We start from the raw sequence: 15,135 nt of genomic DNA on the forward strand, positions 1-15,135 counted from the left end.
CGTTGAATCCACAGTGAATTTGCCTGGGGCTGAAACCCATTGGCAAGACAAGTAAAGAAACATATGATATATATGGAACATAGGGGGGAAACCAACGGAAAATATGCCTAAGGGGATCTGAATGTTGAACTTAGTAGACAAAAACTTTAAATCATTTATTATTAATGTTGGAGGAGAGTTGTGTATTTTCCTCTGTCCTTGTCCCCACCACAACAAAGAATTGAAGGACAGAGACACAGTAGTGAAGCAGAGTAACAGTTTTATTTAAAGTTACTTAAAGAGAAGAAGTGCAGCAGGCAACCTCAGCAAGGAGAGGTGCCCTGAAAGGTTGGAGAAAGTTTAAGATTAGAAGTCTACACACTTAGAAAGTGCAGGTGACCTCAGAGGAGCACCCCCTGAAAGGTTGAAAAGAGAAAGTTTAAAGGTAAAAGGTTTCGCACTTAAAAATGTGGGCAACCTCAGAGAGTGGAGCACCCCAAAAGGGTTCTTCCTTTTAAGAATTCTTTAGGAATGTGTCTAAGAGCTAGGAGTGCAGACTCATTAAGTGGTCTTTGAATACTTAGAATTAACTTAACACAAGGAAATTCTTGCTCTGATTTCTCCCTGAGATTCCAGGGTTTTGGTCTGGGAGCTGAAGGGCCCCCACCAGTAAGATGGCAAACTTCCGGCTTCTCTTTGGGGTCCTCAGTTCCCGCTGGCGCCACCTGAAGCCCAATCACCTCTCGTCCCCCTCCCAATCCCAGCACCTAGCCAACAGCCACCAGCCCCGTAGAAGTGACACCTCAATCAATTCATGCCCCTTCCTATATAACCCAGCACCTTTCCCTAATAAAGCAGAATTCTCAGGTGAATTGCTGCTGTGTGTCTCTCCTTTCCTTTCATTGGTGCCGAAACCCGGGAGACAGGACACCCCAACTGGGCCCCGTCTTCACCCTGACACCAGCAGCAGCTTGACCTCATCCTCCTTTTCCGGTGCTGGCTCATCACACTCACCACTCCTCTCTGGCCTTTAGGTAAATTTTCCCCCTGGAGTGGTCCACTCTTCCCTGAGCTATCGCAGTGCCATTGACCGTGATCGTCCTGCAAGGCTCTGACGCTTGGAGACGAGGAGGGAACTCTCCCTGCCTCAGGCCTTGATGGCTGCGGCAGACCCTCAGGCCCCCCTCCAACAGCCATAAATGAGGTGACTCCTTTTCGGATGAGAACGCTCACTTTTCCCCCCCTCCTCCTTCTGTTCCATCCGCCGAAAACTGTTCTGTCTGCCAAAAATTCCTAGTGCTAGGTACCTCGTGACTCCGGCACTCTGCCTTCTTAGAGAAGTCTGGGTGACAATCCACACTTCCTAAGAAATTCCGACTCGTATACGAGTTTCCGCAGACCACCAAGGATCATCGGGGATGCCGTTTGTCTCCTTGCGGTCTGCTCCCAGTCAGAGGATCTCCTTTCATCTTCCCCTGTTTGTCTCCTTCTCTGTCCTTTAGCCATGGGAGCCTCCTCATCCCTCCCTGAAAGTTCACCTCTTGAATGCCTGCTTAAGCATCTGGCTACCCTCTCCCTGACGCCTGATATAAAACCAAAACTTCTCCGTAAATATTGCTCCCAAGATTGGCCGACATACCCCATAGACAATAACAACCAATGGCCCACAGGGGGAACTCTTGATCCTAACATCAATCGCAATCTCTTTAACTACTGCCAGTGCCTGAAAAAAATGGAAGGAGATTCCCTATATCGAAGCTTTCCACCTCCTCCTCCCCCCGCCCCCTCCCAAGTTCTCCTAGCCTGCAAGCCACCACCCCTGCAGAAGCCTCCCGTTCACTCCCTTCCCCTTCTTCTCCTACAACAGCCCTTCTCCCTTCCTCCCCCACCATCTACTCCCCCATCTCACCTCCTCTGCCTTCATCACCCGCAGATTAAGCCTGAGCCTTTCAGCCCGCCTTTAACTAGGTCCCAGGGGCCTCCTCCATCTTTGCCCTGATCACCTGTTTCTCCCCTGTTAGGGACTGCCTTTGTCTTCTCACATGTTTGTAGGGAGAATGAGAAAGCACCTTCCCCCATGTCTGAATGCAGCATGGGAAAGCACAAGCTAGAGAACAACCAGTGCAGTCCTTGGAAGTTATCTGTCCACAAAAACATATCTAGTCCTCGAAGATGAGCCAAGACTCCTCACTCTGAAAATAGAGAGACCTTGAAGATGTGTACAAACACTGCCCTGCTTTGAGCTATGCCCTTCCCCCACTTGCCGATGTGGCAGGAATGGAGAACAAACAACATTCTGTTTATGCATTCCATAAGCAATTAACTGGAGCCCTGCTGTAGCTCAGTTAGTAGAGCATGGGACTCTTACCCTCAGAGTCATGAGTTCAAGCCCAACTAGAGCAGCAGAGGTAAGCAGCTGGGCTGCTGGCTGGTGACATGTGAGTCCGATTCTATCTTTCTTTATTTTCTTTGCCGCCTTCCACACTTCAGGACCTGCTCGACTAGGCATGGCTAGACCGTGTCACTCCCCCACAGACTGAGCCAGAACCCTTCAGTCCCCCTCAGACTCGGACTCAAGGGCCTCCCAAAATTATCGACCCCCTCTTGGAGGTAGCAGGATCAAAAGGCATCGTGCACGTTCATGTCCCTTTCTCCTTAGGAGATTTAGCCCAACTAGAGAAACACCTAGGTTCCTTTTCCACTGATCCCACGACATACATCAGGGAGTATCAATGGACCCTCCAGTCTTACAGCCTCACACATCATGACATTTTCATGATCCTGGCCAATACTCTCCTCCCTGAAGAGCGTAGACGAGTTTGGGACTTCGCCAAAATGCATGCTACCGAAATCCACAGGACTGACCCCACCTATCCCCCTGGCCCCACTGCTGTCCCTGAACAAGACCCACACTGGGATTATAACACCTCCGTGGGTCTCCGCTCTCGAGATATTTTTGCCTCCTGCTTAATAGCAGGTCTGAAAAAGGCAGCTAGTAAAGTAGTCAATTTTCAAAAGCTCCAAGACATAATTCAAAAGAAAGACGAAACCCTCTCCGACTTCTTGGACAGACTCACTCAAGCCCTATTACAGTATACCAACCTGGACCCAGAAACACCTGAAGGAAGACATGTCCTTATGACATACTTCCTAGCTCAAAGCTACCCCGACATTAAAGCTAAACTCAAAAAGTTAGAACAGGGCCCCGCTACCCCACAGACTGAGATCCTAACAGTGGCCTTTAAAGTCTTTCATAACCGGGAGGTGGAGAAAGAATGCCATAAACAAAAGGCTGATCAGGCCAATTTCCAAATGTTGGCCCAGCTGATAAAACCACAACCTGGGCGCCCCTCTACAACCAAGCCCCTCTCAGGAGCTTGTTTCAAGTGTGGAAAAGAGGGACATTGGTCAAGGGCATGCCCCTCCCCCAGATCTCCTACCACCCCATGCCCCAGATGCCACAAAAAGGGCCACTGGGGGTCTGATTGCCCAACCACCCGAAGGGGAGGCTGGACGAACAACACCCATCCTAAGCCCGCTGTAGTGGGGCTGGCAGAAGAAGATTGATGGGGCCCGGGGGCTTCTCGCCCAACCATTTCCATCACCAAACAGGAGCCCAGGGTTACTTTAACAGTAGATGGTCGCCCCATCTCCTTCCTCCTAGATACAGGAGCACCTTCACAGTCTTGCAAGAATACCAGGACCCTACCATACCAGCCATTACTCCTATAGTCGGGGTAAGAGGTAAACAGATTTTCCCATTAAAACCCCACCCCTTTTATGCACAATCCAAGACAATCCCATACCTTTCTCCCACTCCTTCCTGGTTATTCCCCAGTGTCCCATCCCTTTACTAGGACGGGACATCCTTTCTCTCCTCCACGTTTCCATAACTATATCCACTCCCACAGCCCCCAGTACTCCCTTTCTGATGGCCCTCATAGCCGACGACCCCCCTCTACCCAATGAAAGCTCCGGTTCCGCCCTCATACACTCGTAAATCCCAAAGTTTGGGACATTACAAGCCCCTCCATGGCCCTATGTCCCCCTGCCTCTATCAAATTACATGACCCCTCTCAGTATATCTGTCAGGCCCAATACCCCCTAACCACTTCAGCCCTCACAGGCCTCCAATCCATCATTCAAGATCTCTGGAACAAAAATTACCTCAGACCCACTCACTCCCCCTTTAATACCCCCATATTTGCTGTTAAAAAAACCAACAGATCTTTCCGCCTTGTCCAAGACCTTCGCCTCATCAACATGGCCGTTGTCCCTATCCATCCCTTAGTTCCAAATCCGTACACCCTTTAATCGCAAATCCCTGCCTCAGCCTCCCACTTCTCAGCCCTAGATCTCAAGGACGCATTTTTCTTATCCCTCTGGACCTCTCCTCCCAAGATTTTTTGCCTTCACCTGGACGGACCCATACACAAGACATTCTGAACAACTCACTTGGATAGTTTTGCCACAAAGCTTCTGAGATAGTCCCCATATTTTAAGACAGGTCCTAGCTCAAGACCTCAAAAAGTTTCATCATGATCACTCCAAGTCCACCTTATTACAATACATGGACAATCTTCTACTCTGCAGTCCCTCGTGGGAACAGTCTCAAGTTGACACTGCCTCCCTACTTAACCTTATAGCTTCCAGAGGTTACCGAGTATCCCCCGTCAAAGCTCAAATCACTTCCCCTCCTGTCACTTACCTCAGATTCCTTCTATCTCAACAAAGAAAGTCCATTACCTTAGACAGAAAACGGCTCCTCTCTGACCTGCCTGTTCCCAAAACCAAGACAGAAATCCTTTCCTTTCTAGGCCTGGCTAGATATTTTAGAGCATAGATCCCTAACTTCTCCCTGTTGGCAAGACCCCTATACGACCTCAGCAAGGGCCCCCCTAAAGAACCATTATCCTCCTCACCCCGACACTCCTTCATTAAGCTCCGTCAACCCCTTGTGGAAGCCCCAGCTCTCCATCTTCCTGATTTGTTGAAGCCCTTCTCATTCTACATTCATGAGAGGTCCAGTCAAGCTCTAGGATTCCTAGGCCCATCCTTTGCCCCAGTAACTTATCTCTCCAAGCAATTAGACCCCACAGTTCGGAGATGGGACCCCTGCCTACGAGCATTAGCCGCTAGACAGCTCTTGCAGAAAGAAGCTAATAAACTGACATTCAGGGCACCCCTTACCATTCTGTCCCCACATCACCTAAAAGATCTCTTAACCTACAAAAGTTTACAGACTTTCCCTCCCTCCAGACTCCTGACCTTACTGTCCTATTTCCTCCAAAATCCCATTCACCCCTTTTGCCATCCATACCCGAATCATGACTTTTTCCTCCTTTACTGCTCTCTCGCTTTTTTCCTCATTCCTATTGTCTTCCGACCCCAGCCTCCTTTGTATGGTGATTCAAAGTCAGACAGACTTACACACAGCATCAAACAAAAGTTACTGCCCTCATTGCCACACCAGACTGCCCTCTGAAAAGCTGCTCTGAGCCTTTATACCTCCACTTTCCTCCCTCCACCGAAGTGTTCACTAGCAGCTACCCTTATTCTGCCTACCTCTGCTTCCTCTATGACCCAAAACAAGCCTATTGCAGGCAATGGCCAGACGTCTACAGGAGATATTCCTACTGGTCTTGCACCATTCACTACATGAGTAACTTCCAGTACCCACAGTATTAGTCCTCCAACCATTTCATGAAATATCCCAACGGCTCATTTTCCTTATCAATCCCAGATCCCTGGGACTCTCGATGGGCTGCCAGAGTCACAGCCTCAGTTTACTACAGAGGGTCCTCGACCCCCACGGTACCCTTCATATCTCTCAAAAGTATGTTCCCTCTCATTCCCAGATCTCTCAAGTTGCATCAGATATCAGACATTCCGAAAAAGTCATTATCCAAACTCTTGACGGCGCCTCTTCATCTTCTTATCCCCGCCCCTCTTCCCATTTCTCCTACTCTTAGTTACAGCTCATTCAGGACACCACCATCTTTCTCAACCACACCCTTAACACCGCCAATTGTTTCTTGTGCGCATCACTACAGCGCCCACTGCTGGCCGCCATACCCCTTAATATTTCCAACTACTCCTTCCATGCAGAAAGACAACCCCTCTGCCCCCTGGCAGACATACCCCTACGAGAACCAGAATACGCAGATAATCTCACCATCCACCACTGTGTAGGCCCAACTCCACCCTCCTCCAGCGCACTTCACTGCCTCCCAACTCCAGCACACCCTGCGTTCTCGTCACCCTAATCCCACAGCTTACACTTTACAGCATGGCAGAATTCTTTGAGGTCCAACCTCCCTTGCCCTCATGCACAAAAGGGGCTGCTTTCCTTCCCATCATGGTCGGTATATCTTTGATCACCTCAGCCACTGGGGCAGGGTTTTTGGGAGAAGCCTTGGGTCACTCTCTATGGGCAGTTAGAGATCTCAACGCCAAACTTGAGGGAGCCCTGACATCCACTGCCGATTCCCTAGCCTCTCTCCAAAGACAGGTCACTTCGCTAACTAAAGTCACCCTTCAAAACCGGCGGGCCTTAGATCTGCTTACAGCCAAGAAGGGCGGCACCTGCGTCTTCCTCCGGGAAGAGTGCTGCTATTACATCAACGAATCTGGCATTGTAGAAACTGACATTACCAAACTCACTGACCTTGCCTCCAGCCTCCACTCTGCTTCCAATTCCAACCCATTCTCTTCAATACTAACAAACCCCCTCCTCACCTGGCTCTGGCCCATTGCAGGCCCCATAATAATCATTCTTCTCGCCTGTCTCTTCTTACCCTGTATAATAAAGTTCATCAAATCCCAAGTCAGAAAAATCTCTAATCAAGCTTTCAACCAGCTTTACTCAGGAACTACCAGCTTCTGGCCACAGGAGATCCCTCACCCTCACGTGACCTCCTCACCACACGCTGAGATGGACCCCTCTCTCCGCTGGAAACTTCCTGGAAACAATGGCCGCAGACACCTGGCTCCTGACACCCATATCCTCTAGGCACCATTGGAATCAACAGGTCCTCGACCTATGGTTACAGGGAACCTTCATTGATTTCCAACCTGAAGAAGTCCACATCTACTCGTCCTTCCTGTAGGGAGTCCTATCAACCCTTTCCTCCCGATCCTCAAGCCCTCACTCCCTTCTCCACCCCCGTTCAGCAGGAAGCAGCCAGAGAGAAAGCAACGTCCACAACCCCATAGAGGAGAAAGGGGGGAATGAAGGGCCCCCACCAGTAAAATGGCAAACTTCCGGCTTCTCTTCGGGGTCCTTGGTTCCCGCCAGCGCCACCTGAAGCCCAGTCACCTCTTGCCCCCCTCCCAATCCCAGCACCTAGCCAACAGCCACCAGCCCCGTAGATGTGACACCTCTATCAACTCATGCCCCTTCCTATATAACCCAGCACTTTTCCCTAATAAAGCGGAATTCTCCGGTGAATTACTTCTGTGTGTCACTCCTTTCCTTTCAGGAGCATATCAAATAGGCAACCTGCCCAGCCTCCAAGGTGGGCTGAGTTATTATCTGTTAACTTCCTGGGTATTAAAATACGATATTTAAGATGGAATCCTCCCTGCTTTTCACAATGTTGTTTACAGGTGGGCCTGCATGCTAAATAATGTTGTTTAGGTTACAAACTACTTAATTAGGGCCAGAAGGAGAGAAAAACAGCATATAGGTAAAGGTAAAATAATAAGCTGGGCCTACATGTTTAACGCAATAAAGACATGGGCTATGCTGAGGTACCCTCCTTTATCTGGGGAATATTCAAACATTCGAGGCCAAGTTGCTCCCGGTTTTTTTAGCTTTAATTGATTAATTTTGGGTCTTTTTTAGTGGCCTTTTTGGCCTTTTTCTCTTTCCACCCCGCTCATATCTATTTTCCTGCCTAACATTAATACGTTCAAAACACATATGGATAAAGAATTTAAAGAAAGTATGATAAGTATGTCTCACTAAAATAGTGAATAACAACAAAAAGATTTTCAAAAAATAACCTGAAACGATTTAGATACAAATTCTGCAGTTAAAAGGTACAATAAATTAAACAAAAATTTCACTGAGGGACTCCACAGCAGATTTGAGCTGTCAGAAGAAAAAATCAGCAAACTCAGGATAGCTCGACTGAGACACAGTCTCAGGAAGAGAATGAAAAAAATTAAGAAAATAAAGAAAGCCTCAAAAACCTGTGATACATCAAGTGTACCAACACACACAAAATGGAAATTCAAGGGGAAGACAAAATAGGGGAGAAAGTATATTTAACGAAAAATTTCCCACATTTGATGTAAAGTGTTTATTTGCACATTACAGTATTCAATAAAAATCAAAATAGAATAAAGTGAAAGAGATACAAACCTAGATGTATCACCGATAAACTTTAGAATGCCAAAGACAATGAGACAAATTTGAAAAAGAAAGAGAAAAATGATGATATGTTAGAAATCTTCAATAAGATTAACAACTGGCTTCTCATCAAGAAAGAAAACCAGTAAGGAGAATCAGTGACACCCAAAAATTATTTGAAAAGTTAAAAAAAATTTGACAAACGTTTCAAGTAGACTGACCAAGAAACAAAAGAGAGGACAATTACTAAAATCAGGAATGAAAGAGGGACCATTGACAAACTGTTATGCAGAAAGACAATAATGAGCAGGATGGAAAGGAAAAAGGGCCCCCCAAAGATGACTCAGGGAGTTGATCCAATAGATCCAGAAAGCCAGAAATGACCCAAAAAGTTAATCAGATGAAGCCACAGGGTCCAAGAGTGACTCAGAAAATGTCCAGGGTCTCCACAGATAAGAAACATCAGAGGCACAGGCACAGCACAGCCCCTGTCCCCATTTCACCAATCATAACAAGCCTAGAGAGCTGACAGCTGTCAATCAAGGACCTCTCTGCCCTGCCAAAAACCACATAAAAGAAGCCTCAGAATGAGCATCCAGGCCTGCTTGTCTTATTTTAGGCAAGCCTGCTGTTACTCCATGCAGAGTGTATTAAAACTTACTTTGCTTTCCTAACTTTGGTCTCTCATCTCACTGTATCTGACTTCCCTGCGACACCGAGCCGAGTACTTTCCTTCTCAACAAAACCTTACAAAAATTTTAAAATATGTGTTATAAAGAGATACAATGAAGAAATGTATGCCAACAAATTATTTAAAGTATATGTAACAAACATATTACATAAAGAAACAGTGAAACTATCAAAACTAACTCAAAAATAAATACAAAATTTATATTTTGTAAAGAGACTCACTGGATTAGTAGTCAAAACACTTCTCAGAAAAAAAAAACTAGGATCAGGTGGCTTAACCTAATTCTACAAAATTGTATAAAGATAAATTAATACTAATCCTTCACAAACACTTCCAAAAAATAGAACAGGAAGAAACATTTTGCAATTCATTATAGAAGGCCGGGATTTCTCTGGTACCATAAGCAAAGATAACAAGGGGAAAAATTATAGATCAATATTCCTTATGAATATCAACATAAATAGTTCCAACTAAAGTATTTAGTAATTAGTAAAACTACTCCAGCCAGATATAAGAAAGACTGTACACCATGATCAAGTGGAATAAATACCAGGAATGAAAAGATGTTTTAACATCTAAAACTTAATTTATGCAATATATTTATAGAATAAAGGCCAAAAAAACATAATTACTTCAGTAGTTTAAAAAATCACTTTTAAAATCCAACACCTGGAGGGGGAGGAGCCAAAATGGTGACATAAGTAGAGCAGCAGAAATATCCTCCCAAAACCATTTATATTTTTGAAATACAACAAATACAACTATCCCTAAAAGAGAGACCAGAAGAAATAGGACAAAAGCCAGGCTACATATACACCTGCGAGAACCCAGCACTTCACAAAGGGGATAAGATACAAGCCGCGGCCAGGCAGAACCCAAGCGCTACTCATGCCAGCTCCCAGCAGGAGGAGAGGAGTCAGAGTGGGGAGGGAGAGGGAGCCCAGGACTGCTAAATACCCAGCCCTAGCCATCCACACTGGGAGCACAGACACACAGTGGGTGGTGTGATGGATACTAGGGAACCGGAAGAGTAAAACTTGCGAGCGGGTCCCCACAGCCCGCGCCCCTGGGACAAAGAAAAGCAAGTGCTTTTTAAAAGTCTTAAAGGGACAGGGACCACACAGTTGGACGGAAGCATCCCGAGACACTCAGCCCAGTGGCTGGGAATCCCGGGGAACATGGGGCACCCTAACCAGCTGGGCAGCAGTGCAGCTCTGAGGCCCCTCACAGAGATAAACAGCCTCCTGCCCGATCCCCCTCTGGCATAGCTCAGCCACAGTGGAGCAGCAGCCTGACAGCAGCCATAACCACAGTAACCACAGAGCTTACTCCACAGAGGCTGGCCAAGAATCAGAGACCACATTTGTGTGCAGCTTCCCAGCACAAGCTGCTAGGGATCACCATTCTCCCAGGAGAGAAAGGCCACAAACTAGGAAAAAGGGACATTCTCACAGCCAACACACATACCACCTCCCCACAACTAACTCTATCACCATGAAAAGGCAGAAGAATTTGATCCAGACCAAACTCACAGAGACAACCCCTGAGAAAGAGCTTGGAGAGATAGACGTAACCAATCTCCCTGAAAAAGAATTCAAAATAAAGGTCATAACCATGCTGATGGAGCTGCAAAGAAAAATGCAAGAGCTAACAGACAAAATAGGGAGGGAGAATACAGAAATAAAACAATCTCCAGAAGGATTTAAAAGCAGAAGGGATGAGATGCCAGAGGTCATTTATGGAATAGAAACCAGAGAACAGGAACGCATAGAAGCTGACACAGAGAGAGATAAAAGGATCTCCAGGAATGAAACAATATTAAGAGAACTGTGAGACCAATCCAAAAGGAACAATATCCGCATTATAGGGGCACCAGAAGAAGAAGAGAGAGAAAAAGAGATAGAAAGTGTATTTGAAGAAATAATTGCTGAAAACTTCCCCAAACTGGGGGAGAAAATAGTCGCTCAGACCACAGAAGTACACAGAACTCCAAACATAAGGGACCCAAGGAGGACAAAACCAAAACACATAATAATTAAAATGGCAAAGATAAAGGATAAGGACAGAGTTTTAAAGGCAGCTAGAGTGAGGAAAAAGGTCACCTAAAAAGGAAAACCCATCAGGCTATCATCAAATTTCTCAACAAAAACATTACAGGCCAGAAGAAATGGCATGATATATTTAATGCAATGAAACAGAAGGTCCTTGAACCAAGAATACTATATCCAGCACAATTATAATTTAAATATGAAGGAGGGATTTAACAATTCCCCAACAAGCAAAAATTGAGGGAATTTGCCTCCCACAAACCACCCCTACAGGGTACTTTAGAGGGACTGCTCTAGATGGGAGCACCTCTAAGGTGAAATTTATGTCACCACAGAAAATAAAATCACAGCAAAGAAAGCAGACCAATCAAATACTAACTAAAGGCAAAAAATAAAATCAACTACCCACAAAACCAGTCAAAGGAACACAAAGGATAATAAAACACCCAACATAAAAAGAATGGAAGAGGAGGAATAAGAAGGGAGAGAAATAATCATCAGACTATGTTTAAATAGCTCAATAAGTGAGTTAAGTTAAACAGTAATGTAGTAAAGAAGCTAACCTTGAACCTTTGGTAACCACGAATCTAAAGCCTACAATGGCAATAACTACATATCTTTCAATAATCACCAAAAATGTAAATGGACTGAATACACCAATTAAAAGACACAGAGTAACAGAATGGATAAAAAAGCAAGACCCACATATATGCTGCTTACTAGAGACTCACCTCAAACCCAAAGACATGCACAGAGTAAAAATCAAGGGATGGAAAAAGCTATTTCATGCAAACAACAAGGAGAAAAAGCAGGTATTGCAATACTAGTAGTTAAAATAGACTTCAAAACAAAGAAAGTAACAAGAGATAAAAGAAGGACACTACATAATGATAAAGGGGTCAGTCCAACAAGAGGATATAACCATTATAAGTATATATGCACCCAATACAGGAGCATCAATATACGTGAAACAAATACTAAGGAATTAAAGGAGGAAAAAGAATGCAATGCATAAATTTTAGGAGACTTCAACACACCACTCACTCCAAAGGATAGATCCACCAGACAGAAAATAAATAAAGACACAGAGGCACTGAACAACACACTAGAACAGATGGATATAATAGACATCTATAGAACTCTACATCCAAAAGCAACAGGATACACATTCTTCTCAAGTGCACATAGAACATTATACACAACAGACCACATACTAGGCCACAAAAAGAGCCTCAGTAAATTCAAAAAGATTGAATTCTACCAACCCAATTCTCAGAACACAAAGGTATAAAACTAGAAATAAATTGTACAAAGAAAACAAAAAGGCTCACAAACACATGGAGGTTTAACAACATGCTCCTAAATAATCAATGGATCAATAACCAAATTAAAATAGAGATCAAGCAATATATGGAAACAAATTACAACAACAATACAAACCCCCACTTCTGTGGGATGCAGCAAAAGCAGTTTTAAGAGGAAAGTATTTAGAAATCCAGGCTTATTTAAAGAAGGAAGAACATTCACAAATGAATAGTCTAAAGTCAAAATTATCAAAATTAGACAAAGAAGAACAAATGAGGCCTAAAGTCAGCAGAAGGAGTGACATAATAAAGATCAGAGAAGAAATAAATAAAACTGAGAAGAATAAAACAATAGAAAAAAATTAATGAAACCAAGAGCTGGTTCTTTGAGAAAATAAACAAAAGACATAAGCCTCCAGCCAGACTTATTAAGAGAAAAAGAGAATCAACACACACCAACAGAATCAGAAATGAGAAAGGAAAAATCACGACAGACCCCACAGAAATACCAAGAATTATTAGAGAATACTAATACTATGAAAACCTATATGCTAAGAAGCTGGAAAAACTAGAAGAAATGGACAACTTCCTAGAAAAATACAACCTTCCAGGACTGACCAAGGAAGAAACACAAAATCTAAACAAACCAATTACAAGCAAAGAAATATAATTGGTAATCAAAAAACTGCGCAAAAACAAAACCCCCGGGTCAGATGGATTTACCTTGGAATTTTATCAGACATACAGAGAAGACATAACACCCATTCTCCTTAAAGCTTTCCAAAAAATAGAAGAGGAGGGAATACTCCCAAACTCATTCTATGAAGCCAACAACATCACCCTAATACCAAAACCAGGCAAAGACCCCACTGAAAAAGAAAATTACAGACCAATATCCCTGATCAATATAGATGCAAAAATACTCAAGAAAATATTAGCAAACCGAATTCAAAAATACATCAAAAGGATCATACACCATGACCAAGTGGGACTCATCCCAGGGATGCAAGGATGTTACAACATTTGAAAATCCATCAACATCATCCACCATGTAAATAAAAGAACAAAAACCACATAATCATCTCCATATATGCTGAAAATCCATTCGACAAAATTCAACATCCATTCATAATAAAAATTCTCAACAAAATGGGCACAGAGTGCAAGTATCTCAACATAATAAAGGCCATATATGATAAACCCACAGCCAACATCATACTGAACAGTGAGAAGCTAAAAGCTTTTCCTCCAAGAATGGGTACCAAACAGGGATGCCCACTCTCCCCACTCTTATTCAATATAGTACTGGAGTTCCTCAACACAGCAATTAGACAAAACAAAGAAATACAAGGAATCCAGATTGGTAAAGAAGAAGTTAAACTGTCACTATTTGCAGATGATATGATATTGTACATAAAAAACCCTAAAGACTCCACTCCAAAACAACTAGAACTAATATCAGGATTCAGCAAAGTTGCAGGATACAAAATTAACACACAGAAATCTGTGGCTTTCCTATACACTAACAATGAACTAATAGAAAGAGAAATCAGGCAAACAATTCCATTCACAATGGCATCAAAAAGAATAGAATACCTAGGAATAAACCTAACCAAGGTAGTGAAAGACCTATACCCAAAAAATACAAGACACTCTTAAGTGAAATTAAAGAGGACTCTAACAAATGGAAACTCACCGCATGCTCTTCTAGGAAGAATTAATATCATCAAAATGCCCATCTTGCCCAAAGTAATATACATATTTCATGCAATCCCTATCAAATTACCAACAGCATTCTTCAATGAACTAGAACAAATAGTTCAAAAATTCATATGGAAACACCAAAGACCTCGAATAGCCAAATCAATCCTGGGGAGGAAAAATAAGTGGGGGGGGGATCTCGCTCCCCAAATTCAAGCTCTACTACAAAGCCATAGTAATCAAGAAAATTTGGTACTGGCACAAGAACAGAGCCACAGACCAGTGGAACAGAATAGAGACTCCAGACATTAACCCAAACATATATGGTCAATTAATATACGATAAAGGAGCCATTGACATACAATGGGAAAAAGACAGTCTTTTCAACAGATGGTGCTGGCAAAACTGGACAGCTACATGTAAGAGAATGAAACTGGATTACTGTCTAATCCCATACACAAAAGTAAATTCAAAATGCATCAAAAACCTGAATGTAAGTCATGAAACCATAAAACTCCTAGAAAAAAACACAGGCAAAAATCTCTTGGACATAAACATGAGTGACTTCTTCATGAGCATATCTCCCCGGGCAAGGGAAACAAAAGCAAAAATGAACAGGTGAGACTATATCAAGATGAAAAACTTCTGTACAGCAAAGGACACCATCAATAAAACAAAAAGATATCCTACAGTATGGGAGAATGTATTCATAAATGACAGATCCTATAAAGGCTTGATATCCAAAATATACAAAGAGCTCACATATCTCAACAAACAAAAAACAAATATTACAATTAAATGGGTAGAGGAGCTGAATAGACAGCTCTCTAAAGAAGAAATTCAGATGGCCAACAGACACATGAAAATATGCTGCACATGGTTTGTCATCAGAGAAATGCAAATTAAACCACTATGAGATATCCCCTCACACCAGTAAGGATTGCCACCATCCAAAAGACACACAACAACAAATGTTGGCGAGGTTGTGGAGAAAGAGGAACCCTCCTACACTGCTAGTGGGAATGTAAATTAGTTCAGCCATTGTTGAAAGCATTA

The sequence above is a fragment of the Manis javanica genome, chromosome X, assembly GCF_040802235.1.
Source record: "Manis javanica isolate MJ-LG chromosome X, MJ_LKY, whole genome shotgun sequence".
In the NCBI taxonomy this organism is placed as follows: Eukaryota; Metazoa; Chordata; class Mammalia; order Pholidota; family Manidae; genus Manis; species Manis javanica.